This window comes from Hyla sarda, unplaced genomic scaffold (assembly GCF_029499605.1).
Source record: "Hyla sarda isolate aHylSar1 unplaced genomic scaffold, aHylSar1.hap1 scaffold_340, whole genome shotgun sequence".
Classification (NCBI taxonomy): Eukaryota; Metazoa; Chordata; class Amphibia; order Anura; family Hylidae; genus Hyla; species Hyla sarda.
The window spans coordinates 194,870-221,960 of NW_026610153.1; the positions used below are offsets into that span (position 1 = coordinate 194,870).

A 27,091-nucleotide genomic window follows, 5' to 3' on the forward strand; every position below is an offset into this window, starting at 1 on the left:
CCCCCATGTTATGTTACATAGTTACATAGTTAGTACGGTCGAAAAAAGACATATGTCCATCAAGTTCAACCAGGGAATTAAGGGGTAGGGGTGTGGCGCGATATTGGGGAAGGGATGAGATTTTATATTTCTTCATAAGCATTAATCTTATTTTGTCAATTAGGAACATTCAGCACCCACCCGCTATCAAGGCAGCTGCCTATCATGTCATGCCCTACCTGCACAGGTGTGCTGGCTACTCAAATGATCCAATTAAGGAGGCCATTTAGTCAGCAGCAGCAGAAGTCCTGTGCCTGGACGCTCCAACAGCGGCCAGACACAAGCAGAAGCAGAAGCAGCAGAAGCAGCAGCAGCACCACCTTTTGTTTTTTGGCTGCAGCAGCAGCAAGGCCCACAGGGCTGGCTAGCTGGCTAGCCAGTAAGCAGGTAGCAATGAAAGTAGGAATCTTTCTTTTTAACCCTGTAAGGGGGTGGTGCACTGTACCCGAAGATACTGCCATATCGGGTCAATGCATAGGGCGACGGAAGCAAGCTTCGAAATCGGCCCCCGTTCTCAAAAATCCATTTAATATATGGTCCCCAGATAGGGGACGTATCAGATATTAAACTGATAAGAACAGATACTACACTTGATCTTAGCCAAAAGGCCGAGAAGCGATAACCGTGAAAGGGGCGGGCCCAACAAGGTGCCCTTCATGGGCACTATCACTGCTTGCTGTCAGGGAGGCTGCCAGACAATTTTCCATGCACACTCTGGGCTGGGGGGCAGTCAACCACCAGTACACACAGCAGAACCTAAACCCATACCATTATTGCTAAGCAGCAAGACAGGGGCCCATTGCACTCCCACGGGGCCTTTTTAAATGCAATCCATAACCCGGATTTGCCAGGAACCCTTCTTACTCCTCCTACTTGCATGTGACACTGGGCTTAGGATCTGCATAGGAAACACACACACAAGCACACACCTACCTTTGTTGCCTGCAGATGCCTCCTTGGCTGTCCCCAAACGGTATCAAACCAACACCCACGGGAAGCTGTAAGCATAGAGGACATGCCTGCACCCCATTGGACTTACCTGTGTGGGTTAAACCCGGGTTATTTGACAACCTATGGCGGTGATGGTTCTGCTCAGGCAGAGCAGTGCTGATGCTCCTCATAAAGCTGTCGCTGCTGTGAAGGTTCTAGGTGACATCACAAATCCCTATGGTTACATACACAACAAAGCTGGGTTGTTGTTGTTTACACTCTGCAAGGCCTGTGGAAGTGAGTGACATCATAGCACTGTAGTTCTGAGGGTTCTAGATGGATGCAACAATCTCCTGTTGCTTCTATGAAGGCCATAATAGACGACATCACCAAACAGCTCCATAGTCACATACACAGCAAAGGAGAGATGTTGTTTACACCTAGTGATGTCAGTGGTATTGAGTGACATCACAGCACAGTGCTAAGGCTCCTGGGCCTGGACACAGCAGCGGCTGCAATATCTCAACGGAGAATACGTTTATATATATGTGTGTGTGTGCGCGTATATATATATATATATATATATATATATATATATATTTCTCCGCCGAAATCACTTTTAAACCCATTTCCACCTTTTTTTCCCTTCTCTTCCTCTTACTTTTTTTTCACGTTTTTTTACGTTTTTCTCCTTTTCGCCTCTTTTCTGGGCGTATTATTCTTCTTTTTCTTCTTTTTTTTCGTCTAATGCATACCCCATCAGTGCAGCAATGCTTATTCAATACCGCCAGCAGATGGAGACACTGGGGGATAATTTTCTAAGGATTTATACTGATTTTTCCTGTCTGAATTTGTCGCACAGAAAGTTGCAGGCCAAATATGTGTGACATTTCTGCGACTTTAGCTTCTAGAGCATTTTTACAACATTATACATAGGTGCTGAATACATAAAAAGCGACTGTTCAGCGACAGACAAGTCGCATCGGCTGAAAGTAGGCCAGAATGTCAGTCCATGTTGGAGCAGGTTTAGATACAGTCTAAAGTATAGATCTCAAAGTCTGTGCACAGAATTTAGCAAGGGCCTCGCACCTTCTGATGCATCAGGTAGGTGCACAATAGCATAGCCTAAGCCTCTGTACTTTGGTCTATATTGATGCGGGACATAGACAGCCAGCTGATGACCAATCCATTAGTGCAATGGATGGCTGGAAGCATTTGTCTTTGCCTTTGCAATACCACAGAAGCAATGCATGGTCAATGTACAGCAATGACACACCTGTGTGAACAGCCAGGAGACCCCCCCCCCCCCCCATGTTATGTTACATAGTTACATAGTTAGTACGGTCGAAAAAAGACATATGTCCATCAAGTTCAACCAGGGAATTAAGGGGTAGGGGTGTGGCGCGATATTGGGGAAGGGATGAGATTTTATATTTCTTCATAAGCATTAATCTTATTTTGTCAATTAGGAACATTCAGCACCCACCCGCTATCAAGGCAGCTGCCTATCATGTCATGCCCTACCTGCACAGGTGTGCTGGCTACTCAAATGATCCAATTAAGGAGGCCATTTAGTCAGCAGCAGCAGAAGTCCTGTGCCTGGACGCTCCAACAGCGGCCAGACACAAGCAGAAGCAGAAGCAGCAGAAGCAGCAGCAGCACCACCTTTTGTTTTTTGGCTGCAGCAGCAGCAAGGCCCACAGGGCTGGCTAGCTGGCTAGCCAGCAAGCAGGTAGCAATGAAAGTAGGAATCTTTCTTTTTAACCCTGTAAGGGGGTGGTGCACTGTACCCGAAGATACTGCCATATCGGGTCAATGCATAGGGCGACGGAAGCAAGCTTCGAAATCGGCCCCCGTTCTCAAAAATCCATTTAATATATGGTCCCCAGATAGGGGACGTATCAGATATTAAACTGATAAGAACAGATACTACACTTGATCTTAGCCAAAAGGCCGAGAAGCGATAACCGTGAAAGGGGCGGGCCCAACAAGGTGCCCTTCATGGGCACTATCACTGCTTGCTGTCAGGGAGGCTGCCAGACAATTTTCCATGCACACTCTGGGCTGGGGGGCAGTCAACCACCAGTACACACAGCAGAACCTAAACCCATACCATTATTGCTAAGCAGCAAGACAGGGGCCCATTGCACTCCCACGGGGCCTTTTTAAATGCAATCCATAACCCGGATTTGCCAGGAACCCTTCTTACTCCTCCTACTTGCATGTGACACTGGGCTTAGGATCTGCATAGGAAACACACACACAAGCACACACCTACCTTTGTTGCCTGCAGATGCCTCCTTGGCTGTCCCCAAACGGTATCAAACCAACACCCACGGGAAGCTGTAAGCATAGAGGACATGCCTGCACCCCATTGGACTTACCTGTGTGGGTTAAACCCAGGTTATTTGACAACCTATGGCGGTGATGGTTCTGCTCAGACAGAGCAGTGCTGATGCTCCTCATAAAGCTGTCGCTGCTGTGAAGGTTCTAGGTGACATCACAAATCCCTATGGTTACATACACAACAAAGCTGGGTTGTTGTTGTTTACACTCTGCAAGGCCTGTGGAAGTGAGTGACATCATAGCACTGTAGTTCTGAGGGTTCTAGATGGATGCAACAATCTCCTGTTGCTTCTATGAAGGCCATAATAGACGACATCACCAAACAGCTCCATAGTCACATACACAGCAAAGGAGAGATGTTGTTTACACCTAGTGATGTCAGTGGTATTGAGTGACATCACAGCACAGTGCTAAGGCTCCTGGGCCTGGACACAGCAGCGGCTGCAATATCTCAACGGAGAATACGTTTATATATATGTGTGTGTGTGCGCGTATATATATATATATATATATATATATATATATATATATATATATTTCTCCGCCGAAATCACTTTTAAACCCATTTCCACCTTTTTTTCCCTTCTCTTCCTCTTACTTTTTTTTCACGTTTTTTTACGTTTTTCTCCTTTTCGCCTCTTTTCTGGGCGTATTATTCTTCTTTTTCTTCTTTTTTTTCGTCTAATGCATACCCCATCAGTGTAGCAATGCTTATTCAATACCGCCAGCAGATGGAGACACTGGGGGATAATTTTCTAAGGATTTATACTGATTTTTCCTGTCTGAATTTGTCGCACAGAAAGTTGCAGGCCAAATATGTGTGACATTTCTGCGACTTTAGCTTCTAGAGCATTTTTACAACATTATACATAGGTGCTGAATACATAAAAAGCGACTGTTCAGCGACAGACAAGTCGCATCGGCTGAAAGTAGGCCAGAATGTCAGTCCATGTTGGAGCAGGTTTAGATACAGTCTAAAGTATAGATCTCAAAGTCTGTGCACAGAATTTAGCAAGGGCCTCGCACCTTCTGATGCATCAGGTAGGTGCACAATAGCATAGCCTAACCCTCTGTACTTTGGTCTATATTGATGCGGGACATAGACAGCCAGCTGATGACCAATCCATTAGTGCAATGGATGGCTGGAAGCATTTGTCTTTGCCTTTGCAATACCACAGAAGCAATGCATGGTCAATGTACAGCAATGACACACCTGTGTGAACAGCCAGGAGACCCCCCCCCCCCCCATGTTATGTTACATAGTTACATAGTTAGTACGGTCGAAAAAAGACATATGTCCATCAAGTTCAACCAGGGAATTAAGGGGTAGGGGTGTGGCGCGATATTGGGGAAGGGATGAGATTTTATATTTCTTCATAAGCATTAATCTTATTTTGTCAATTAGGAACATTCAGCACCCACCCGCTATCAAGGCAGCTGCCTATCATGTCATGCCCTACCTGCACAGGTGTGCTGGCTACTCAAATGTTCCAATTAAGGAGGCCATTTTGTCAGCAGCAGCAGAAGTCCTGTGCCTGGACGCTCCAACAGCGGCCAGACACAAGCAGAAGCAGAAGCAGCAGAAGCAGCAGAAGCAGCAGCAGCACCACCTTTTGTTTTTTGGCTGCAGCAGCAGCAAGGCCCACAGGGCTGGCTAGCTGGCTAGCCAGCAAGCAGGTAGCAATGAAAGTAGGAATCTTTCTTTTTAACCCTGTAAGGGGGTGGTGCACTGTACCCGAAGATACTGCCATATCGGGTCAATGCATAGGGCGACGGAAGCAAGCTTCGAAATCGGCCCCCGTTCTCAAAAATCCATTTAATATATGGTCCCCAGATAGGGGACGTATCAGATATTAAACTGATAAGAACAGATACTACACTTGATCTTAGCCAAAAGGCCGAGAAGCGATAACCGTGAAAGGGGCGGGCCCAACAAGGTGCCCTTCATGGGCACTATCACTGCTTGCTGTCAGGGAGGCTGCCAGACAATTTTCCATGCACACTCTGGGCTGGGGGGCAGTCAACCACCAGTACACACAGCAGAACCTAAACCCATACCATTATTGCTAAGCAGCAAGACAGGGGCCCATTGCACTCCCACGGGGCCTTTTTAAATGCAATCCATAACCCGGATTTGCCAGGAACCCTTCTTACTCCTCCTACTTGCATGTGACACTGGGCTTAGGATCTGCATAGGAAACACACACACAAGCACACACCTACCTTTGTTGCCTGCAGATGCCTCCTTGGCTGTCCCCAAACGGTATCAAACCAACACCCACGGGAAGCTGTAAGCATAGAGGACATGCCTGCACCCCATTGGACTTACCTGTGTGGGTTAAACCCGGGTTATTTGACAACCTATGGCGGTGATGGTTCTGCTCAGGCAGAGCAGTGCTGATGCTCCTCATAAAGCTGTCGCTGCTGTGAAGGTTCTAGGTGACATCACAAATCCCTATGGTTACATACACAACAAAGCTGGGTTGTTGTTGTTTACACTCTGCAAGGCCTGTGGAAGTGAGTGACATCATAGCACTGTAGTTCTGAGGGTTCTAGATGGATGCAACAATCTCCTGTTGCTTCTATGAAGGCCATAATAGACGACATCACCAAACAGCTCCATAGTCACATACACAGCAAAGGAGAGATGTTGTTTACACCTAGTGATGTCAGTGGTATTGAGTGACATCACAGCACAGTGCTAAGGCTCCTGGGCCTGGACACAGCAGCGGCTGCAATATCTCAACGGAGAATACGTTTATATATATGTGTGTGTGTGTGCGTATATATATATATATATATATATATATATATATTTCTCCGCCGAAATCACTTTTAAACCCATTTCCACCTTTTTTTCCCTTCTCTTCCTCTTACTTTTTTTTCACGTTTTTTTTACGTTTTTCTCCTTTTCGCCTCTTTTCTGGGCGTATTATTCTTCTTTTTCTTCTTTTTTTTCGTCTAATGCATACCCCATCAGTGCAGCAATGCTTATTCAATACCGCCAGCAGATGGAGACACTGGGGGATAATTTTCTAAGGATTTATACTGATTTTTCCTGTCTGAATTTGTCGCACAGAAAGTTGCAGGCCAAATATGTGTGACATTTCTGCGACTTTAGCTTCTAGAGCATTTTTACAACATTATAAATAGGTGCTGAATACATAAAAAGCGACTGTTCAGCGACAGACAAGTCGCATCGGCTGAAAGTAGGCCAGAATGTCAGTCCATGTTGGAGCAGGTTTAGATACAGTCTAAAGTATAGATCTCAAAGTCTGTGCACAGAATTTAGCAAGGGCCTCGCACCTTCTGATGCATCAGGTAGGTGCACAATAGCATAGCCTAACCCTCTGTACTTTGGTCTATATTGATGCGGGACATAGACAGCCTGCTGATGACCAATCCATTAGTGCAATGGATGGCTGGAAGCATTTGTCTTTGCCTTTGCAATACCACAGAAGCAATGCATGGTCAATGTACAGCAATGACACACCTGTGTGAACAGCCAGGAGACCCCCCCCCCCCCCCATGTTATGTTACATAGTTACATAGTTAGTCCGGTCGAAAAAAGACATATGTCCATCAAGTTCAACCAGGGAATTAAGGGGTAGGGGTGTGGCGCGATATTGGGGAAGGGATGAGATTTTATATTTCTTCATAAGCATTAATCTTATTTTGTCAATTAGGAACATTCAGCACCCACCCGCTATCAAGGCAGCTGCCTATCATGTCATGCCCTACCTGCACAGGTGTGCTGGCTACTCAAATGATCCAATTAAGGAGGCCATTTAGTCAGCAGCAGCAGAAGTCCTGTGCCTGGACGCTCCAACAGCGGCCAGACACAAGCAGAAGCAGAAGCAGCAGAAGCAGCAGCAGCACCACCTTTTGTTTTTTGGCTGCAGCAGCAGCAAGGCCCACAGGGCTGGCTAGCTGGCTAGCCAGCAAGCAGGTAGCAATGAAAGTAGGAATCTTTCTTTTTAACCCTGTAAGGGGGTGGTGCACTGTACCCGAAGATACTGCCATATCGGGTCAATGCATAGGGCGACGGAAGCAAGCTTCGAAATCGGCCCCCGTTCTCAAAAATCCATTTAATATATGGTCCCCAGATAGGGGACGTATCAGATATTAAACTGATAAGAACAGATACTACACTTGATCTTAGCCAAAAGGCCGAGAAGCGATAACCGTGAAAGGGGCGGGCCCAACAAGGTGCCCTTCATGGGCACTATCACTGCTTGCTGTCAGGGAGGCTGCCAGACAATTTTCCATGCACACTCTGGGCTGGGGGGCAGTCAACCACCAGTACACACAGCAGAACCTAAACCCATACCATTATTGCTAAGCAGCAAGACAGGGGCCCATTGCACTCCCACGGGGCCTTTTTAAATGCAATCCATAACCCGGATTTGCCAGGAACCCTTCTTACTCCTCCTACTTGCATGTGACACTGGGCTTAGGATCTGCATAGGAAACACACACACAAGCACACACCTACCTTTGTTGCCTGCAGATGCCTCCTTGGCTGTCCCCAAACGGTATCAAACCAACACCCACGGGAAGCTGTAAGCATAGAGGACATGCCTGCACCCCATTGGACTTACCTGTGTGGGTTAAACCCGGGTTATTTGACAACCTATGGCGGTGATGGTTCTGCTCAGGCAGAGCAGTGCTGATGCTCCTCATAAAGCTGTCGCTGCTGTGAAGGTTCTAGGTGACATCACAAATCCCTATGGTTACATACACAACAAAGCTGGGTTGTTGTTGTTTACACTCTGCAAGGCCTGTGGAAGTGAGTGACATCATAGCACTGTAGTTCTGAGGGTTCTAGATGGATGCAACAATCTCCTGTTGCTTCTATGAAGGCCATAATAGACGACATCACCAAACAGCTCCATAGTCACATACACAGCAAAGGAGAGATGTTGTTTACACCTAGTGATGTCAGTGGTATTGAGTGACATCACAGCACAGTGCTAAGGCTCCTGGGCCTGGACACAGCAGCGGCTGCAATATCTCAACGGAGAATACATTTATATATATGTGTGTGTGTGCGCGTATATATATATATATATATATATATATATATATATATATATTTCTCCGCCGAAATCACTTTTAAACCCATTTCCACCTTTTTTTCCCTTCTCTTCCTCTTACTTTTTTTTCACGTTTTTTTACGTTTTTCTCCTTTTCGCCTCTTTTCTGGGCGTATTATTCTTCTTTTTCTTCTTTTTTTTCGTCTAATGCATACCCCATCAGTGCAGCAATGCTTATTCAATACCGCCAGCAGATGGAGACACTGGGGGATAATTTTCTAAGGATTTATACTGATTTTTCCTGTCTGAATTTGTCGCACAGAAAGTTGCAGGCCAAATATGTGTGACATTTCTGCGACTTTAGCTTCTAGAGCATTTTTACAACATTATACATAGGTGCTGAATACATAAAAAGCGACTGTTCAGCGACAGACAAGTCGCATCGGCTGAAAGTAGGCCAGAATGTCAGTCCATGTTGGAGCAGGTTTAGATACAGTCTAAAGTATAGATCTCAAAGTCTGTGCACAGAATTTAGCAAGGGCCTCGCACCTTCTGATGCATCAGGTAGGTGCACAATAGCATAGCCTAACCCTCTGTACTTTGGTCTATATTGATGCGGGACATAGACAGCCAGCTGATGACCAATCCATTAGTGCAATGGATGGCTGGAAGCATTTGTCTTTGCCTTTGCAATACCACAGAAGCAATGCATGGTCAATGTACAGCAATGACACACCTGTGTGAACAGCCAGGAGACCCCCCCCCCCCCCCCCATGTTATGTTACATAGTTACATAGTTAGTACGGTCGAAAAAAGACATATGTCCATCAAGTTCAACCAGGGAATTAAGGGGTAGGGGTGTGGCGCGATATTGGGGAAGGGATGAGATTTTATATTTCTTCATAAGCATTAATCTTATTTTGTCAATTAGGAACATTCAGCACCCACCCGCTATCAAGGCAGCTGCCTATCATGTCATGCCCTACCTGCACAGGTGTGCTGGCTACTCAAATGATCCAATTAAGGAGGCCATTTAGTCAGCAGCAGCAGAAGTCCTGTGCCTGGACGCTCCAACAGCGGCCAGACACAAGCAGAAGCAGCAGAAGCAGCAGCAGCACCACCTTTTGTTTTTTGGCTGCAGCAGCAGCAAGGCCCACAGGGCTGGCTAGCTGGCTAGCCAGCAAGCAGGTAGCAATGAAAGTAGGAATCTTTCTTTTTAACCCTGTAAGGGGGTGGTGCACTGTACCCGAAGATACTGCCATATCGGGTCAATGCATAGGGCGACGGAAGCAAGCTTCGAAATCGGCCCCCGTTCTCAAAAATCCATTTAATATATGGTCCCCAGATAGGGGACGTATCAGATATTAAACTGATAAGAACAGATACTACACTTGATCTTAGCCAAAAGGCCGAGAAGCGATAACCGTGAAAGGGGCGGGCCCAACAAGGTGCCCTTCATGGGCACTATCACTGCTTGCTGTCAGGGAGGCTGCCAGACAATTTTCCATGCACACTCTGGGCTGGGGGGCAGTCAACCACCAGTACACACAGCAGAACCTAAACCCATACCATTATTGCTAAGCAGCAAGACAGGGGCCCATTGCACTCCCACGGGGCCTTTTTAAATGCAATCCATAACCCGGATTTGCCAGGAACCCTTCTTACTCCTCCTACTTGCATGTGACACTGGGCTTAGGATCTGCATAGGAAACACACACACAAGCACACACCTACCTTTGTTGCCTGCAGATGCCTCCTTGGCTGTCCCCAAACGGTATCAAACCAACACCCACGGGAAGCTGTAAGCATAGAGGACATGCCTGCACCCCATTGGACTTACCTGTGTGGGTTAAACCCGGGTTATTTGACAACCTATGGCGGTGATGGTTCTGCTCAGGCAGAGCAGTGCTGATGCTCCTCATAAAGCTGTCGCTGCTGTGAAGGTTCTAGGTGACATCACAAATCCCTATGGTTACATACACAACAAAGCTGGGTTGTTGTTGTTTACACTCTGCAAGGCCTGTGAAAGTGAGTGACATCATAGCACTGTAGTTCTGAGGGTTCTAGATGGATGCAACAATCTCCTGTTGCTTCTATGAAGGCCATAATAGACGACATCACCAAACAGCTCCATAGTCACATACACAGCAAAGGAGAGATGTTGTTTACACCTAGTGATGTCAGTGGTATTGAGTGACATCACAGCACAGTGCTAAGGCTCCTGGGCCTGGACACAGCAGCGGCTGCAATATCTCAACGGAGAATACGTTTATATATATGTGTGTGTGTGCGCGTATATATATATATATATATATATATATATATATATATATATATATTTCTCCGCCGAAATCACTTTTAAACCCATTTCCACCTTTTTTTCCCTTCTCTTCCTCTTACTTTTTTTTCACGTTTTTTTACGTTTTTCTCCTTTTCGCCTCTTTTCTGGGCGTATTATTCTTCTTTTTCTTCTTTTTTTTCGTCTAATGCATACCCCATCAGTGCAGCAATGCTTATTCAATACCGCCAGCAGATGGAGACACTGGGGGATAATTTTCTAAGGATTTATACTGATTTTTCCTGTCTGAATTTGTCGCACAGAAAGTTGCAGGCCAAATATGTGTGACATTTCTGCGACTTTAGCTTCTAGAGCATTTTTACAACATTATACATAGGTGCTGAATACATAAAAAGCGACTGTTCAGCGACAGACAAGTCGCATCGGCTGAAAGTAGGCCAGAATGTCAGTCCATGTTGGAGCAGGTTTAGATACAGTCTAAAGTATAGATCTCAAAGTCTGTGCACAGAATTTAGCAAGGGCCTCGCACCTTCTGATGCATCAGGTAGGTGCACAATAGCATAGCCTAACCCTCTGTACTTTGGTCTATATTGATGCGGGACATAGACAGCCAGCTGATGACCAATCCATTAGTGCAATGGATGGCTGGAAGCATTTGTCTTTGCCTTTGCAATACCACAGAAGCAATGCATGGTCAATGTACAGCAATGACACACCTGTGTGAACAGCCAGGAGACCCCCCCCCCCCCCCCATGTTATGTTACATAGTTACATAGTTAGTACGGTCGAAAAAAGACATATGTCCATCAAGTTCAACCAGGGAATTAAGGGGTAGGGGTGTGGCGCGATATTGGGGAAGGGATGAGATTTTATATTTCTTCATAAGCATTAATCTTATTTTGTCAATTAGGAACATTCAGCACCCACCCGCTATCAAGGCAGCTGCCTATCATGTCATGCCCTACCTGCACAGGTGTGCTGGCTACTCAAATGATCCAATTAAGGAGGCCATTTAGTCAGCAGCAGCAGAAGTCCTGTGCCTGGACGCTCCAACAGCGGCCAGACACAAGCAGAAGCAGAAGCAGCAGAAGCAGCAGCAGCACCACCTTTTGTTTTTTGGCTGCTGCAGCAGCAGCAAGGCCCACAGGGCTGGCTAGCTGGCTAGCCAGCAAGCAGGTAGCAATGAAAGTAGGAATCTTTCTTTTTAACCCTGTAAGGGGGTGGTGCACTGTACCCGAAGATACTGCCATATCGGGTCAATGCATAGGGCGACGGAAGCAAGCTTCGAAATCGGCCCCCGTTCTCAAAAATCCATTTAATATATGGTCCCCAGATAGGGGACGTATCAGATATTAAACTGATAAGAACAGATACTACACTTGATCTTAGCCAAAAGGCCGAGAAGCGATAACCGTGAAAGGGGCGGGCCCAACAAGGTGCCCTTCATGGGCACTATCACTGCTTGCTGTCAGGGAGGCTGCCAGACAATTTTCCATGCACACTCTGGGCTGGGGGGCAGTCAACCACCAGTACACACAGCAGAACCTAAACCCATACCATTATTGCTAAGCAGCAAGACAGGGGCCCATTGCACTCCCACGGGGCCTTTTTAAATGCAATCCATAACCCGGATTTGCCAGGAACCCTTCTTACTCCTCCTACTTGCATGTGACACTGGGCTTAGGATCTGCATAGGAAACACACACACAAGCACACACCTACCTTTGTTGCCTGCAGATGCCTCCTTGGCTGTCCCCAAACGGTATCAAACCAACACCCACGGGAAGCTGTAAGCATAGAGGACATGCCTGCACCCCATTGGACTTACCTGTGTGGGTTAAACCCGGGTTATTTGACAACCTATGGCGGTGATGGTTCTGCTCAGGCAGAGCAGTGCTGATGCTCCTCATAAAGCTGTCGCTGCTGTGAAGGTTCTAGGTGACATCACAAATCCCTATGGTTACATACACAACAAAGCTGGGTTGTTGTTGTTTACACTCTGCAAGGCCTGTGGAAGTGAGTGACATCATAGCACTGTAGTTCTGAGGGTTCTAGATGGATGCAACAATCTCCTGTTGCTTCTATGAAGGCCATAATAGACGACATCACCAAAGAGCTCCATAGTCACATACACAGCAAAGGAGAGATGTTGTTTACACCTAGTGATGTCAGTGGTATTGAGTGACATCACAGCACAGTGCTAAGGCTCCTGGGCCTGGACACAGCAGCGGCTGCAATATCTCAACGGAGAATACGTTTATATATATGTGTGTGTGTGCGCGTATATATATATATATATATATATATATATATATATTTCTCCGCCGAAATCACTTTTAAACCCATTTCCACCTTTTTTTCCCTTCTCTTCCTCTTACTTTTTTTTCACGTTTTTTTACGTTTTTCTCCTTTTCGCCTCTTTTCTGGGCGTATTATTCTTCTTTTTCTTCTTTTTTTTCGTCTAATGCATACCCTATCAGTGCAGCAATGCTTATTCAATACCGCCAGCAGATGGAGACACTGGGGGATAATTTTCTAAGGATTTATACTGATTTTTCCTGTCTGAATTTGTCGCACAGAAAGTTGCAGGCCAAATATGTGTGACATTTCTGCGACTTTAGCTTCTAGAGCATTTTTACAACATTATACATAGGTGCTGAATACATAAAAAACGACTGTTCAGCGACAGACAAGTCGCATCGGCTGAAAGTAGGCCAGAATGTCAGTCCATGTTGGAGCAGGTTTAGATACAGTCTAAAGTATAGATCTCAAAGTCTGTGCACAGAATTTAGCAAGGGCCTCGCACCTTCTGATGCATCAGGTAGGTGCACAATAGCATAGCCTAACCCTCTGTACTTTGGTCTATATTGATGCGGGACATAGACAGCCAGCTGATGACCAATCCATTAGTGCAATGGATGGCTGGAAGCATTTGTCTTTGCCTTTGCAATACCACAGAAGCAATGCATGGTCAATGTACAGCAATGACACACCTGTGTGAACAGCCAGGAGACCCCCCCCCCCCCCCATGTTATGTTACATAGTTACATAGTTAGTACGGTCGAAAAAAGACATATGTCCATCAAGTTCAACCAGGGAATTAAGGGGTAGGGGTGTGGCGCGATATTGGGGAAGGGATGAGATTTTATATTTCTTCATAAGCATTAATCTTATTTTGTCAATTAGGAACATTCAGCACCCACCCGCTATCAAGGCAGCTGCCTATCATGTCATGCCCTACCTGCACAGGTGTGCTGGCTACTCAAATGATCCAATTAAGGAGGCCATTTAGTCAGCAGCAGCAGAAGTCCTGTGCCTGGACGCTCCAACAGCGGCCAGACACAAGCAGAAGCAGCAGAAGCAGCAGCAGCACCACCTTTTGTTTTTTGGCTGCAGCAGCAGCAAGGCCCACAGGGCTGGCTAGCTGGCTAGCCAGCAAGCAGGTAGCAATGAAAGTAGGAATCTTTCTTTTTAACCCTGTAAGGGGGTGGTGCACTGTACCCGAAGATACTGCCATATCGGGTCAATGCATAGGGCGACGGAAGCAAGCTTCGAAATCGGCCCCCGTTCTCAAAAATCCATTTAATATATGGTCCCCAGATAGGGGACGTATCAGATATTAAACTGATAAGAACAGATACTACACTTGATCTTAGCCAAAAGGCCGAGAAGCGATAACCGTGAAAGGGGCGGGCCCAACAAGGTGCCCTTCATGGGCACTATCACTGCTTGCTGTCAGGGAGGCTGCCAGACAATTTTCCATGCACACTCTGGGCTGGGGGGCAGTCAACCACCAGTACACACAGCAGAACCTAAACCCATACCATTATTGCTAAGCAGCAAGACAGGGGCCCATTGCACTCCCACGGGGCCTTTTTAAATGCAATCCATAACCCGGATTTGCCAGGAACCCTTCTTACTCCTCCTACTTGCATGTGACACTGGGCTTAGGATCTGCATAGGAAACACACACACAAGCACACACCTACCTTTGTTGCCTGCAGATGCCTCCTTGGCTGTCCCCAAACGGTATCAAACCAACACCCATGGGAAGCTGTAAGCATAGAGGACATGCCTGCACCCCATTGGACTTACCTGTGTGGGTTAAACCCGGGTTATTTGACAACCTATGGCGGTGATAAACCCGGGTTATTTGACAACCTATGGCGGTGATGGTTCTGCTCAGGCAGAGCAGTGCTGATGCTCCTCATAAAGCTGTCGCTGCTGTGAAGGTTCTAGGTGACATCACAAATCCCTATGGTTACATACACAACAAAGCTGGTTGTTGTTGTTTACACTCTGCAAGGCTGTGGAAGTGAGTGACATCATAGCACTGTAGTTCTGAGGGTTCTAGATGGATGCAACAATCTCCTGTTGCTTCTATGAAGGCTATAATAGACGACATCACCAAACAGCCCCATAGTCACATACACAGCAAAGGAGAGATGTTGTTTACACCTAGTGATGTCAGTGGTATTGAGTGACATCACAGCACAGTGCTAAGGCTCCTGGGCCTGGACACAGCAGCGGCTGCAATATCTCAACGGAGAATACGTTTATATATAGTGTGTGTGTGCGCGTATATATATATATATATATATATATAATATATATATATATATATATATTTCTCCGCCGAAATCACTTTTAAACCCATTTCCACCTTTTTTTCCCTTCTCTTCCTCTTACTTTTTTTTCCTCCACGTTTTTTTTAAGTTTTTCTCCTTTTCGCCTCTTTTCTGGGCGTATTATTCTTCTTTTTCTTCTTTTTTTTCGTCTAATGCATACCCCATCAGTGCAGCAATGCTTATTCAATACCGCCAGCAGATGGAGACACTGGGGGATAATTTTCTAAGGATTTATACTGATTTTTCCCTGTCTGAATTTGTCGCACAGAAAGTTGCAGGCCAAATATGTGTGACATTTCTGCGACTTTAGCTTCTAGAGCATTTTTACAACATTATACATAGGTGCTGAATACAAAAAAAGCGACTGTTCAGCGACAGACAAGTCGCCTATCGGCTGAAAGTAGGCCAGAATGTCAGGTCCATGTTGGAGCAGGTTTAGATACAGTCTAAAGTATAGATCTCAAGTCTGTGCACAGAATTTAGCAAGGGCACTCGCACCTTCTGATGCATCAGGTAGGTGCACAATAGCATAGCCTAACCCTCTGTACTTTGGTCTATATTGATGCGGGACATAGACAGCCAGCTGATGACCAATCCATTAGTGCAATGGATGGCTGGAAGCATTTGTCTTTGCCTTTGGCAATACCACAGAAGTCAATGCATGGTCAATGTACAGCAATGACACACCTGTGTGAACAGCCAGGAGGACCCCCCCCCCCCCCCCCCATGTTTATGTTACATAGTTACATAGTTAGTACGGTCGAAAAAGACATATGTCCATCAAGTTCAACCAGGGAAATAAGGGTAGGGGTGTGGCGCGATATTGGGGAAGGGATGAGATTTTATATTTCTTCATAAGCATTAATCTTATTTTGTCAATTAGGAACATTCAGCACCCACCCGCTATCAAGGCAGCTGCCTATCATGTCATGCCCTACCTGCACAGGTGTGCTGGCTACTCAAATGATCCAATTAAGGAGGCCATTTAGTCAGCAGCAGCAGAAGTCCTGTGCCTGGACGCTCCAACAGCGGCCAGACACAAGCAGAAGCAGCAGAAGCAGCAGCAGCACCACCTTATGTTTTTTGGCTGCAAGCAGCAGCAAGGCCCACAGGGCTGGCTAGCTGGCTAGCCAGCAAGCAGGTAGCAATGAAAGTAGGAATCTTTACTTTTTAAACCCTGTAAGGGGGTGGTGCACTGTACCCGAAGATACTGCCATAATCGGGTCAATGCATAGGGCGACGGAAGCAAGCTTCGAAATCGGCCCCCGTTCTCAAAAATCCATTAAATATATGGTCCCCAGATAGGGGACGTATCAGATATTAAACTGATAAGAAACAGATTTTTTTTTTTTTTTTTTTTTTTTATCTAAAGCCGAGAACGTGCTTTCGATTCACCCAAAGTGCAAGAAAAAGTGCAAACGTGTTACACTAAAAAAAAAACGTGCACAAAGGATGCGGTCTAATCGCAAGCCCTTCTCCGATAGGAGAGAGGCCCCCCAACAAACCTTACCCTTCGCCTCCGGACCAAAAGGTACCTGCGAGGTTCCAGGTTCGATGTCCCCTTTTCGCCGAAGCTACTAGGGGACCACAATGCTCCCGGCATCCCCTTGGCGTTAGCCAAGGTATCTGCCCGCAGAGCCGATTACGGTAGGTACCCTGCCAAGCAGGAGTACCCGGGGTGTTTGCAGGGAGGTGCGGGAACCTAATGGCCACACACACCTCCCCTAGACCGCCAGGAGGGACACCCAGAAGGGCTACCGCATCCTGACAAATCCTGTGAACACACAACACGCAAAAAGTGACACAGTGACGAAAAATAAATAAATAAGTGAATGTGTGCAGATATACTGCCCGGACATCCGGCCGGATCTATAAAAATTTCTCTGATCCTAGCCAGAAGGCCGGGAATCAAGAGGTGAGTGCCACAAGGTGGAAGAGATTATGGTGCCCGTGCTTCAACTCAGTGAGGTCTATCCTCCCAGTGAGTTTCGGCACCTCGGGGTCACCACTCCCCGAGGCACAAAAGTACCTCGGCTCTAGAACCCTCTTCAGCCTCATGGCGAGACCCGGAGGGAACAGGTCACATCGGGGCAGCCGTCGAGCTGAATTCCTCAGAAACCAGCCCCGGAAAGCCCTGGTAACACCTGCCATCCTCCATGCAGCACCCATCCCCACCAGCATGAAAACTGATAAGAACAGATTACTACACTTGATCTTAGCCAAAAGGCCGAGAAGCGATAACCCGTGAAAGGGGGCGGGCCCAACAAGGTGCCCTTCATGGGCACTATCACTGCTTGCTGTCAGGGAGGCTGCCAGACAATTTTCCCATGCACACTCTGGCTGGGGGGGCAGTCAACCACCAGTACACACAGCAGAACCTAAACCCCATACCATTATTGCTAAGCAGCAAGACAGGGGCCCATTGCACTCCCACGGGGCCTTTTTAAATGCAATCCATAACCCGGATTTGCCAGGAACCCTTCTTACTCCTCCTACTTGCATGTGACACTGGGCTTAGGATCTGCATAGGAAACACACACACAAGCACACACCTACCTTTGTTGCCTGCAGATGCCTCCTGGCTGTCCCCAACGGTATCAAACCAACACCCACGGGAAGCTGTAAGCATAGAGGACATGCCTGCACCCCATTGGACTTACCTGTGTGGGTTAAACCCCGGGTTATTTGACAACCTATGGCGGTGATGGTTCTGCTCAGGCAGAGCAGTGCTGATGCTCCTCATAAAGCTGTCGCTGCTGTGAAGGTTTCTAGGTGACATCACAAATCCCTATGGTTACATACACAACAAAGCTGGGTTGTTGTTGTTTACACTCAGCAAGGCCTGTGGAAGTGAGTGACATCATAGCACTGTAGTTCTGAGGGTTCTAGATGGATGCAACAATCTCCTGTTGCTTCTATGAAGGCCATAATAGACGACATCACCAAACAGCTCCATAGTCACATACACAGCAAAGGAGAGATGTTGTTTACACCTAGATGATGTCAGTGGTATTGAGTGACATCACAGCACAGTGCTAAGGCTCCTGGGCCTGGACACAGCAGCGGCTGCAATATCTCAACGGAGAATACGTTTATATATATGTGTGTGTGTGCGCGTATATATATATATATATATATATATATATACTATATATATATATATTTCTCCGCCGAAATCACTTTTAAACCCATTTCCACCTTTTTTTCCCTTCTCTTCCTCTTACTTTTTTTTTCACGTTTTTTTTACGTTTTTCTCCTTTTCCGCCTCTTTTCTGGGCGTATTATTCTTCTTTTTCTTCCTTTTTTTTCGTCTAATGCATACCCCATCAGTGCAGCAATGCTTATTCAATACCGCCAGCAGATGGAGACACTGGGGGAGTAATTTTCTAAGGATTTATACTGATTTTTCCTGATTTTTACAACATTATACATAGGTGCTGAATACATAAAAAGCGACTGTTCAGCGACAGACAAGTCGCATCGGCTGAAAGTAGGCCAGAATGTCAGTCCATGTTGGAGCAGGTTTAGATACAGTCTAAAGTATAGATCTCAAAGTCTGTGCACAGAATTTAGCAAGGGCCTCGCACCTTCTGATGCATCAGGTAGGTGCACAATAGCATAGCCTAACCCTCTGTACTTTGGTCTATATTGATGCGGGACATAGACAGCCAGCTGATGACCAATCCATTAGTGCAATGGATGGCTGGAAGCATTTGTCTTTGCCTTTGCAATACCACAGAAGCAATGCATGGTCAATGTACAGCAATGACACACCTGTGTGAACAGCCAGGAGACCCCCCCCCCCCCCCCATGTTATGTTACATAGTTACATAGTTAGTACGGTCGAAAAAAGACATATGTCCATCAAGTTCAACCAGGGAATTAAGGGGTAGGGGTGTGGCGCGATATTGGGGAAGGGATGAGATTTTATATTTCTTCATAAGCATTAATCTTATTTTGTCAATTAGGAACATTCAGCACCCACCCGCTATCAAGGCAGCTGCCTATCATGTCATGCCCTACCTGCACAGGTGTGCTGGCTACTCAAATGATCCAATTAAGGAGGCCATTTAGTCAGCAGCAGCAGAAGTCCTGTGCCTGGACGCTCCAACAGCGGCCAGACACAAGCAGAAGCAGAAGCAGCAGAAGCAGCAGCAGCACCACCTTTTGTTTTTTGGCTGCAGCAGCAGCAAGGCCCACAGGGCTGGCTAGCTGGCTAGCCAGCAAGCAGGTAGCAATGAAAGTAGGAATCTTTCTTTTTAACCCTGTAAGGGGGTGGTGCACTGTACCCGAAGATACTGCCATATCGGGTCAATGCATAGGGCGACGGAAGCAAGCTTCGAAATCGGCCCCCGTTCTCAAAAATCCATTTAATATATGGTCCCCAGATAGGGGACGTATCAGATATTAAACTGATAAGAACAGATACTACACTTGATCTTAGCCAAAAGGCCGAGAAGCGATAACCGTGAAAGGGGCGGGCCCAACAAGGTGCCCTTCATGGGCACTATCACTGCTTGCTGTCAGGGAGGCTGCCAGACAATTTTCCATGCACACTCTGGGCTGGGGGGCAGTCAACCACCAGTACACACAGCAGAACCTAAACCCATACCATTATTGCTAAGCAGCAAGACAGGGGCCCATTGCACTCCCACGGGGCCTTTTTAAATGCAATCCATAACCCGGATTTGCCAGGAACCCTTCTTACTCCTCCTACTTGCATGTGACACTGGGCTTAGGATCTGCATAGGAAACACACACACAAGCACACACCTACCTTTGTTGCCTGCAGATGCCTCCTTGGCTGTCCCCAAACGGTATCAAACCAACACCCACGGGAAGCTGTAAGCATAGAGGACATGCCTGCACCCCATTGGACTTACCTGTGTGGGTTAAACCCGGGTTATTTGACAACCTATGGCGGTGATGGTTCTGCTCAGGCAGAGCAGTGCTGATGCTCCTCATAAAGCTGTCGCTGCTGTGAAGGTTCTAGGTGACATCACAAATCCCTATGGTTACATACACAACAAAGCTGGGTTGTTGTTGTTTACACTCTGCAAGGCCTGTGGAAGTGAGTGACATCATAGCACTGTAGTTCTGAGGGTTCTAGATGGATGCAACAATCTCCTGTTGCTTCTATGAAGGCCATAATAGACAACATCACCAAACAGCTCCATAGTCACATACACAGCAAAGGAGAGATGTTGTTTACACCTAGTGATGTCAGTGGTATTGAGTGACATCACAGCACAGTGCTAAGGCTCCTGGGCCTGGACACAGCAGCGGCTGCAATATCTCAACGGAGAATACGTTTATATATATGTGTGTGTGTGCGCGTATATATATATATATATATATATATATATATATATTTCTCCGCCGAAATCACTTTTAAACCCATTTCCACCTTTTTTTCCCTTCTCTTCCTCTTACTTTTTTTTCACGTTTTTTTACGTTTTTCTCCTTTTCGCCTCTTTTCTGGGCGTATTATTCTTCTTTTTCTTCTTTTTTTTCGTCTAATGCATACCCCATCAGTGCAGCAATGCTTATTCAATACCGCCAGCAGATGGAGACACTGGGGGATAATTTTCTAAGGATTTATACTGATTTTTCCTGTCTGAATTTGTCGCACAGAAAGTTGCAGGCCAAATATGTGTGACATTTCTGCGACTTTAGCTTCTAGAGCATTTTTACAACATTATACATAGGTGCTGAATACATAAAAAGCGACTGTTCAGCGACAGACAAGTCGCATCGGCTGAAAGTAGGCCAGAATGTCAGTCCATGTTGGAGCAGGTTTAGATACAGTCTAAAGTATAGATCTCAAAGTCTGTGCACAGAATTTAGCAAGGGCCTCGCACCTTCTGATGCATCAGGTAGGTGCACAATAGCATAGCCTAACCCTCTGTACTTTGGTCTATATTGATGCGGGACATAGACAGCCAGCTGATGACCAATCCATTAGTGCAATGGATGGCTGGAAGCATTTGTCTTTGCCTTTGCAATACCACAGAAGCAATGCATGGTCAATGTACAGCAATGACACACCTGTGTGAACAGCCAGGAGACCCCCCCCCCCCCATGTTATGTTACATAGTTACATAGTTAGTACGGTCGAAAAAAGACATATGTCCATCAAGTTCAACCAGGGAATTAAGGGGTAGGGGTGTGGCGCGATATTGGGGAAGGGATGAGATTTTATATTTCTTCATAAGCATTAATCTTATTTTGTCAATTATGAACATTCAGCACCCACCCGCTATCAAGGCAGCTGCCTATCATGTCATGCCCTACCTGCACAGGTGTGCTGGCTACTCAAATGATCCAATTAAGGAGGCCATTTAGTCAGCAGCAGCAGAAGTCCTGTGCCTGGACGCTCCAACAGCGGCCAGACACAAGCAGAAGCAGCAGAAGCAGCAGCAGCACCACCTTTTGTTTTTTGGCTGCAGCAGCAGCAAGGCCCACAGGGCTGGCTAGCTGGCTAGCCAGCAAGCAGGTAGCAATGAAAGTAGGAATCTTTCTTTTTAACCCTGTAAGGGGGTGGTGCACTGTACCCGAAGATACTGCCATATCGGGTCAATGCATAGGGCGACGGAAGCAAGCTTCGAAATCGGCCCCCGTTCTCAAAAATCCATTTAATATATGGTCCCCAGATAGGGAACGTATCAGATATTAAACTGATAAGAACAGATACTACACTTGATCTTAGCCAAAAGGCCGAGAAGCGATAACCGTGAAAGGGGCGGGCCCAACAAGGTGCCCTTCATGGGCACTATCACTGCTTGCTGTCAGGGAGGCTGCCAGACAATTTTCCATGCACACTCTGGGCTGGGGGGCAGTCAACCACCAGTACACACAGCAGAACCTAAACCCATACCATTATTGCTAAGCAGCAAGACAGGGGCCCATTGCACTCCCACGGGGCCTTTTTAAATGCAATCCATAACCCGGATTTGCCAGGAACCCTTCTTACTCCTCCTACTTGCATGTGACACTGGGCTTAGGATCTGCATAGGAAACACACACACAAGCACACACCTACCTTTGTTGCCTGCAGATGCCTCCTTGGCTGTCCCCAAACGGTATCAAACCAACACCCACGGGAAGCTGTAAGCATAGAGGACATGTCTGCACCCCATTGGACTTACCTGTGTGGGTTAAACCCGGGTTATTTGACAACCTATGGCGGTGATGGTTCTGCTCAGGCAGAGCAGTGCTGATGCTCCTCATAAAGCTGTCGCTGCTGTGAAGGTTCTAGGTGACATCACAAATCCCTATGGTTACATACACAACAAAGCTGGGTTGTTGTTGTTTACACTCTGCAAGGCCTGTGGAAGTGAGTGACATCATAGCACTGTAGTTCTGAGGGTTCTAGATGGATGCAACAATCTCCTGTTGCTTCTATGAAGGCCATAATAGACGACATCACCAAACAGCTCCATAGTCACATACACAGCAAAGGAGAGATGTTGTTTACACCTAGTGATGTCAGTGGTATTGAGTGACATCACAGCACAGTGCTAAGGCTCCTGGGCCTGGACACAGCAGCGGCTGCAATATCTCAACGGAGAATACGTTTATATATATGTGTGTGTGTGCGCGTATATATATATATATATATCTATATATATATATATATATATATATTTCTCCGCCGAAATCACTTTTAAACCCATTTCCACCTTTTTTTCCCTTCTCTTCCTCTTACTTTTTTTTCACGTTTTTTTACGTTTTTCTCCTTTTCGCCTCTTTTCTGGGCGTATTATTCTTCTTTTTCTTCTTTTTTTTCGTCTAATGCATACCCCATCAGTGCAGCAATGCTTATTCAATACCGCCAGCAGATGGAGACACTGGGGGATAATTTTCTAAGGATTTATACTGATTTTTCCTGTCTGAATTTGTCGCACAGAAAGTTGCAGGCCAAATATGTGTGACATTTCTGCGACTTTAGCTTCTAGAGCATTTTTACAACATTATACATAGGTGCTGAATACATAAAAAGCGACTGTTCAGCGACAGACAAGTCGCATCGGCTGAAAGTAGGCCAGAATGTCAGTCCATGTTGGAGCAGGTTTAGATACAGTCTAACGTATAGATCTCAAAGTCTGTGCACAGAATTTAGCAAGGGCCTCGCACCTTCTGATGCATCAGGTAGGTGCACAATAGCATAGCCTAACCCTCTGTACTTTGGTCTATATTGATGCGGGACATAGACAGCCAGCTGATGACCAATCCATTAGTGCAATGGATGGCTGGAAGCATTTGTCTTTGCCTTTGCAATACCACAGAAGCAATGCATGGTCAATGTACAGCAATGACACACCTGTGTGAACAGCCAGGAGACCCCCCCCCCCCCCATGTTATGTTACATAGTTACATAGTTAGTACGGTCGAAAAAAGACATATGTCCATCAAGTTCAACCAGGGAATTAAGGGGTAGGGGTGTGGCGCGATATTGGGGAAGGGATGAGATTTTATATTTCTTCATAAGCATTAATCTTATTTTGTCAATTAGGAACATTCAGCACCCACCCGCTATCAAGGCAGCTGCCTATCATGTCATGCCCTACCTGCACAGGTGTGCTGGCTACTCAAATGATCCAATTAAGGAGGCCATTTAGTCAGCAGCAGCAGAAGTCCTGTGCCTGGACGCTCCAACAGCGGCCAGACACAAGCAGAAGCAGAAGCAGCAGAAGCAGCAGCAGCACCACCTTTTGTTTTTTGGCTGCAGCAGCAGCAAGGCCCACAGGGCTGGCTAGCTGGCTAGCCAGCAAGCAGGTAGCAATGAAAGTAGGAATCTTTCTTTTTAACCCTGTAAGGGGGTGGTGCACTGTACCCGAAGATACTGCCATATCGGGTCAATGCATAGGGCGACGGAAGCAAGCTTCGAAATCAGCCCCCGTTCTCAAAAATCCATTTAATATATGGTCCCCAGATAGGGGACGTATCAGATATTAAACTGATAAGAACAGATACTACACTTGATCTTAGCCAAAAGGCCGAGAAGCGATAACCGTGAAAGGGGCGGGCCCAACAAGGTGCCCTTCATGGGCACTATCACTGCTTGCTGTCAGGGAGGCTGCCAGACAATTTTCCATGCACACTCTGGGCTGGGGGGCAGTCAACCACCAGTACACACAGCAGAACCTAAACCCATACCATTATTGCTAAGCAGCAAGACAGGGGCCCATTGCACTCCCACGGGGCCTTTTTAAATGCAATCCATAACCCGGATTTGCCAGGAACCCTTCTTACTCCTCCTACTTGCATGTGACACTGGGCTTAGGATCTGCATAGGAAACACACACACAAGCACACACCTACCTTTGTTGCCTGCAGATGCCTCCTTGGCTGTCCCCAAACGGTATCAAACCAACACCCACGGGAAGCTGTAAGCATAGAGGACATGCCTGCACCCCATTGGACTTACCTGTGTGGGTTAAACCCGGGTTATTTGACAACCTATGGCGGTGATGGTTCTGCTCAGGCAGAGCAGTGCTGATGCTCCTCATAAAGCTGTCGCTGCTGTGAAGGTTCTAGGTGACATCACAAATCCCTATGGTTACATACACAACAAAGCTGGGTTGTTGTTGTTTACACTCTGCAAGGCCTGTGGAAGTGAGTGACATCATAGCACTGTAGTTCTGAGGGTTCTAGATGGATGCAACAATCTCCTGTTGCTTCTATGAAGGCCATAATAGACGACATCACCAAACAGCTCCATAGTCACATACACAGCAAAGGAGAGATGTTGTTTACACCTAGTGATGTCAGTGGTATTGAGTGACATCACAGCACAGTGCTAAGGCTCCTGGGCCTGGACACAGCAGCGGCTGCAATATCTCAACGGAGAATACGTTTATATATATGTGTGTGTGTGCGCGTATATATATATATATATATATATATATATATATATATATATATTTCTCCGCCGAAATCACTTTTAAACCCATTTCCACCTTTTTTTCCCTTCTCTTCCTCTTACTTTTTTTTCACGTTTTTTTACGTTTTTCTCCTTTTCGCCTCTTTTCTGGGCGTATTATTCTTCTTTTTCTTCTTTTTTTTCGTCTAATGCATACCCCATCAGTGCAGCAATGCTTATTCAATACCGCCAGCAGATGGAGACACTGGGGGATAATTTTCTAAGGATTTATACTGATTTTTCCTGTCTGAATTTGTCGCACAGAAAGTTGCAGGCCAAATATGTGTGACATTTCTGCGACTTTAGCTTCTAGAGCATTTTTACAACATTATACATAGGTGCTGAATACATAAAAAGCGACTGTTCAGCGACAGACAAGTCGCATCGGCTGAAAGTAGGCCAGAATGTCAGTCCATGTTGGAGCAGGTTTAGATACAGTCTAAAGTATAGATCTCAAAGTCTGTGCACAGAATTTAGCAAGGGCCTCGCACCTTCTGATGCATCAGGTAGGTGCACAATAGCATAGCCTAACCCTCTGTACTTTGGTCTATATTGATGCGGGACATAGACAGCCAGCTGATGACCAATCCATTAGTGCAATGGATGGCTGGAAGCATTTGTCTTTGCCTTTGCAATACCACAGAAGCAATGCATGGTCAATGTACAGCAATGACACACCTGTGTGAACAGCCAGGAGACCCCCCCCCCCCCCCCATGTTATGTTACATAGTTACATAGTTAGTACGGTCGAAAAAAGACATATGTCCATCAAGTTCAACCAGGGAATTAAGGGGTAGGGGTGTGGCGCGATATTGGGGAAGGGATGAGATTTTATATTTTGTCAATTAGGAACATTCAGCACCCACCCGCTATCAAGGCAGCTGCCTATCATGTCATGCCCTACCTGCACAGGTGTGCTGGCTACTCAAATGATCCAATTAAGGAGGCCATTTAGTCAGCAGCAGCAGAAGTCCTGTGCCTGGATGCTCCAACAGCGGCCAGACACAAGCAGAAGCAGCAGAAGCAGCAGCAGCACCACCTTTTGTTTTTTGGCTGCAGCAGCAGCAAGGCCCACAGGGCTGGCTAGCTGGCTAGCCAGCAAGCAGGTAGCAATGAAAGTAGGAATCTTTCTTTTTAACCCTGTAAGGGGGTGGTGCACTGTACCCGAAGATACTGCCATATCGGGTCAATGCATAGGGCGACGGAAGCAAGCTTCGAAATCGGCCCCCGTTCTCAAAAATCCATTTAATATATGGTCCCCAGATAGGGGACGTATCAGATATTAAACTGATAAGAACAGATACTACACTTGATCTTAGCCAAAAGGCCGAGAAGCGATAACCGTGAAAGGGGCGGGCCCAACAAGGTGCCCTTCATGGGCACTATCACTGCTTGCTGTCAGGGAGGCTGCCAGACAATTTTCCATGCACACTCTGGGCTGGGGGGGCAGTCAACCACCAGTACACACAGCAGAACCTAAACCCATACCATTATTGCTAAGCAGCAAGACAGGGGCCCATTGCACTCCCACGGGGGCCTTTTTAAATGCAATCCATAACCCGGATTTGCCAGGAACCCTTCTTACTCCTCCTACTTGCATGTGACACTGGGCTTAGGATCTGCATAGGAAACACACACACAAGCACACACCTACCTTTGTTGCCTGCAGATGCCTCCTTGGCTGTCCCCAAACGGTATCAAACCAACACCCACGGGAAGCTGTAAGCATAGAGGACATGCCTGCACCCCATTGGACTTACCTGTGTGGGTTAAACCCGGGTTATTTGACAACCTATGGCGGTGATGGTTCTGCTCAGGCAGAGCAGTGCTGATGCTCCTCATAAAGCTGTCGCTGCTGTGAAGGTTCTAGGTGACATCACAAATCCCT

General features: G+C 46.5%; 1 protein-coding gene, 12 non-coding genes and 1 pseudogene across 13 annotated transcripts in view; all 14 read right to left on the minus strand.

The window, feature by feature from the left end:
• Window positions 1-27,091, minus strand: part of LOC130330737 (uncharacterized) — a 51,627-nt gene that overhangs the window by 3,028 nt on the left and 21,508 nt on the right. The window lies entirely within an intron of this gene.
• LOC130330864 (U2 spliceosomal RNA) lies at window positions 469-659 on the minus strand. The gene has a single exon (XR_008873904.1). It is a non-coding gene; the product is annotated as a U2 spliceosomal RNA (small nuclear RNA).
• Window positions 2,744-2,934, minus strand: LOC130330865 (U2 spliceosomal RNA). Its single transcript, XR_008873905.1, has one exon. It is a non-coding gene; the product is annotated as a U2 spliceosomal RNA (small nuclear RNA).
• LOC130330868 (U2 spliceosomal RNA) lies at window positions 5,035-5,225 on the minus strand. The gene has a single exon (XR_008873907.1). It is a non-coding gene; the product is annotated as a U2 spliceosomal RNA (small nuclear RNA).
• On the minus strand, window positions 7,307-7,497 carry LOC130330869 (U2 spliceosomal RNA). The gene has a single exon (XR_008873908.1). It is a non-coding gene; the product is annotated as a U2 spliceosomal RNA (small nuclear RNA).
• On the minus strand, window positions 9,582-9,772 carry LOC130330870 (U2 spliceosomal RNA). The gene has a single exon (XR_008873909.1). It is a non-coding gene; the product is annotated as a U2 spliceosomal RNA (small nuclear RNA).
• LOC130330871 (U2 spliceosomal RNA) lies at window positions 11,869-12,059 on the minus strand. The gene has a single exon (XR_008873910.1). It is a non-coding gene; the product is annotated as a U2 spliceosomal RNA (small nuclear RNA).
• On the minus strand, window positions 14,136-14,326 carry LOC130330872 (U2 spliceosomal RNA). Its single transcript, XR_008873911.1, has one exon. It is a non-coding gene; the product is annotated as a U2 spliceosomal RNA (small nuclear RNA).
• LOC130330814 (U2 spliceosomal RNA) lies at window positions 16,464-16,655 on the minus strand. Its single transcript, XR_008873866.1, has one exon. It is a non-coding gene; the product is annotated as a U2 spliceosomal RNA (small nuclear RNA).
• LOC130330822 (U2 spliceosomal RNA) lies at window positions 17,353-17,517 on the minus strand (annotated as a pseudogene).
• On the minus strand, window positions 19,552-19,742 carry LOC130330739 (U2 spliceosomal RNA). The gene has a single exon (XR_008873806.1). It is a non-coding gene; the product is annotated as a U2 spliceosomal RNA (small nuclear RNA).
• Window positions 21,817-22,007, minus strand: LOC130330775 (U2 spliceosomal RNA). The gene has a single exon (XR_008873839.1). It is a non-coding gene; the product is annotated as a U2 spliceosomal RNA (small nuclear RNA).
• On the minus strand, window positions 24,099-24,289 carry LOC130330738 (U2 spliceosomal RNA). The gene has a single exon (XR_008873805.1). It is a non-coding gene; the product is annotated as a U2 spliceosomal RNA (small nuclear RNA).
• On the minus strand, window positions 26,352-26,542 carry LOC130330740 (U2 spliceosomal RNA). The gene has a single exon (XR_008873807.1). It is a non-coding gene; the product is annotated as a U2 spliceosomal RNA (small nuclear RNA).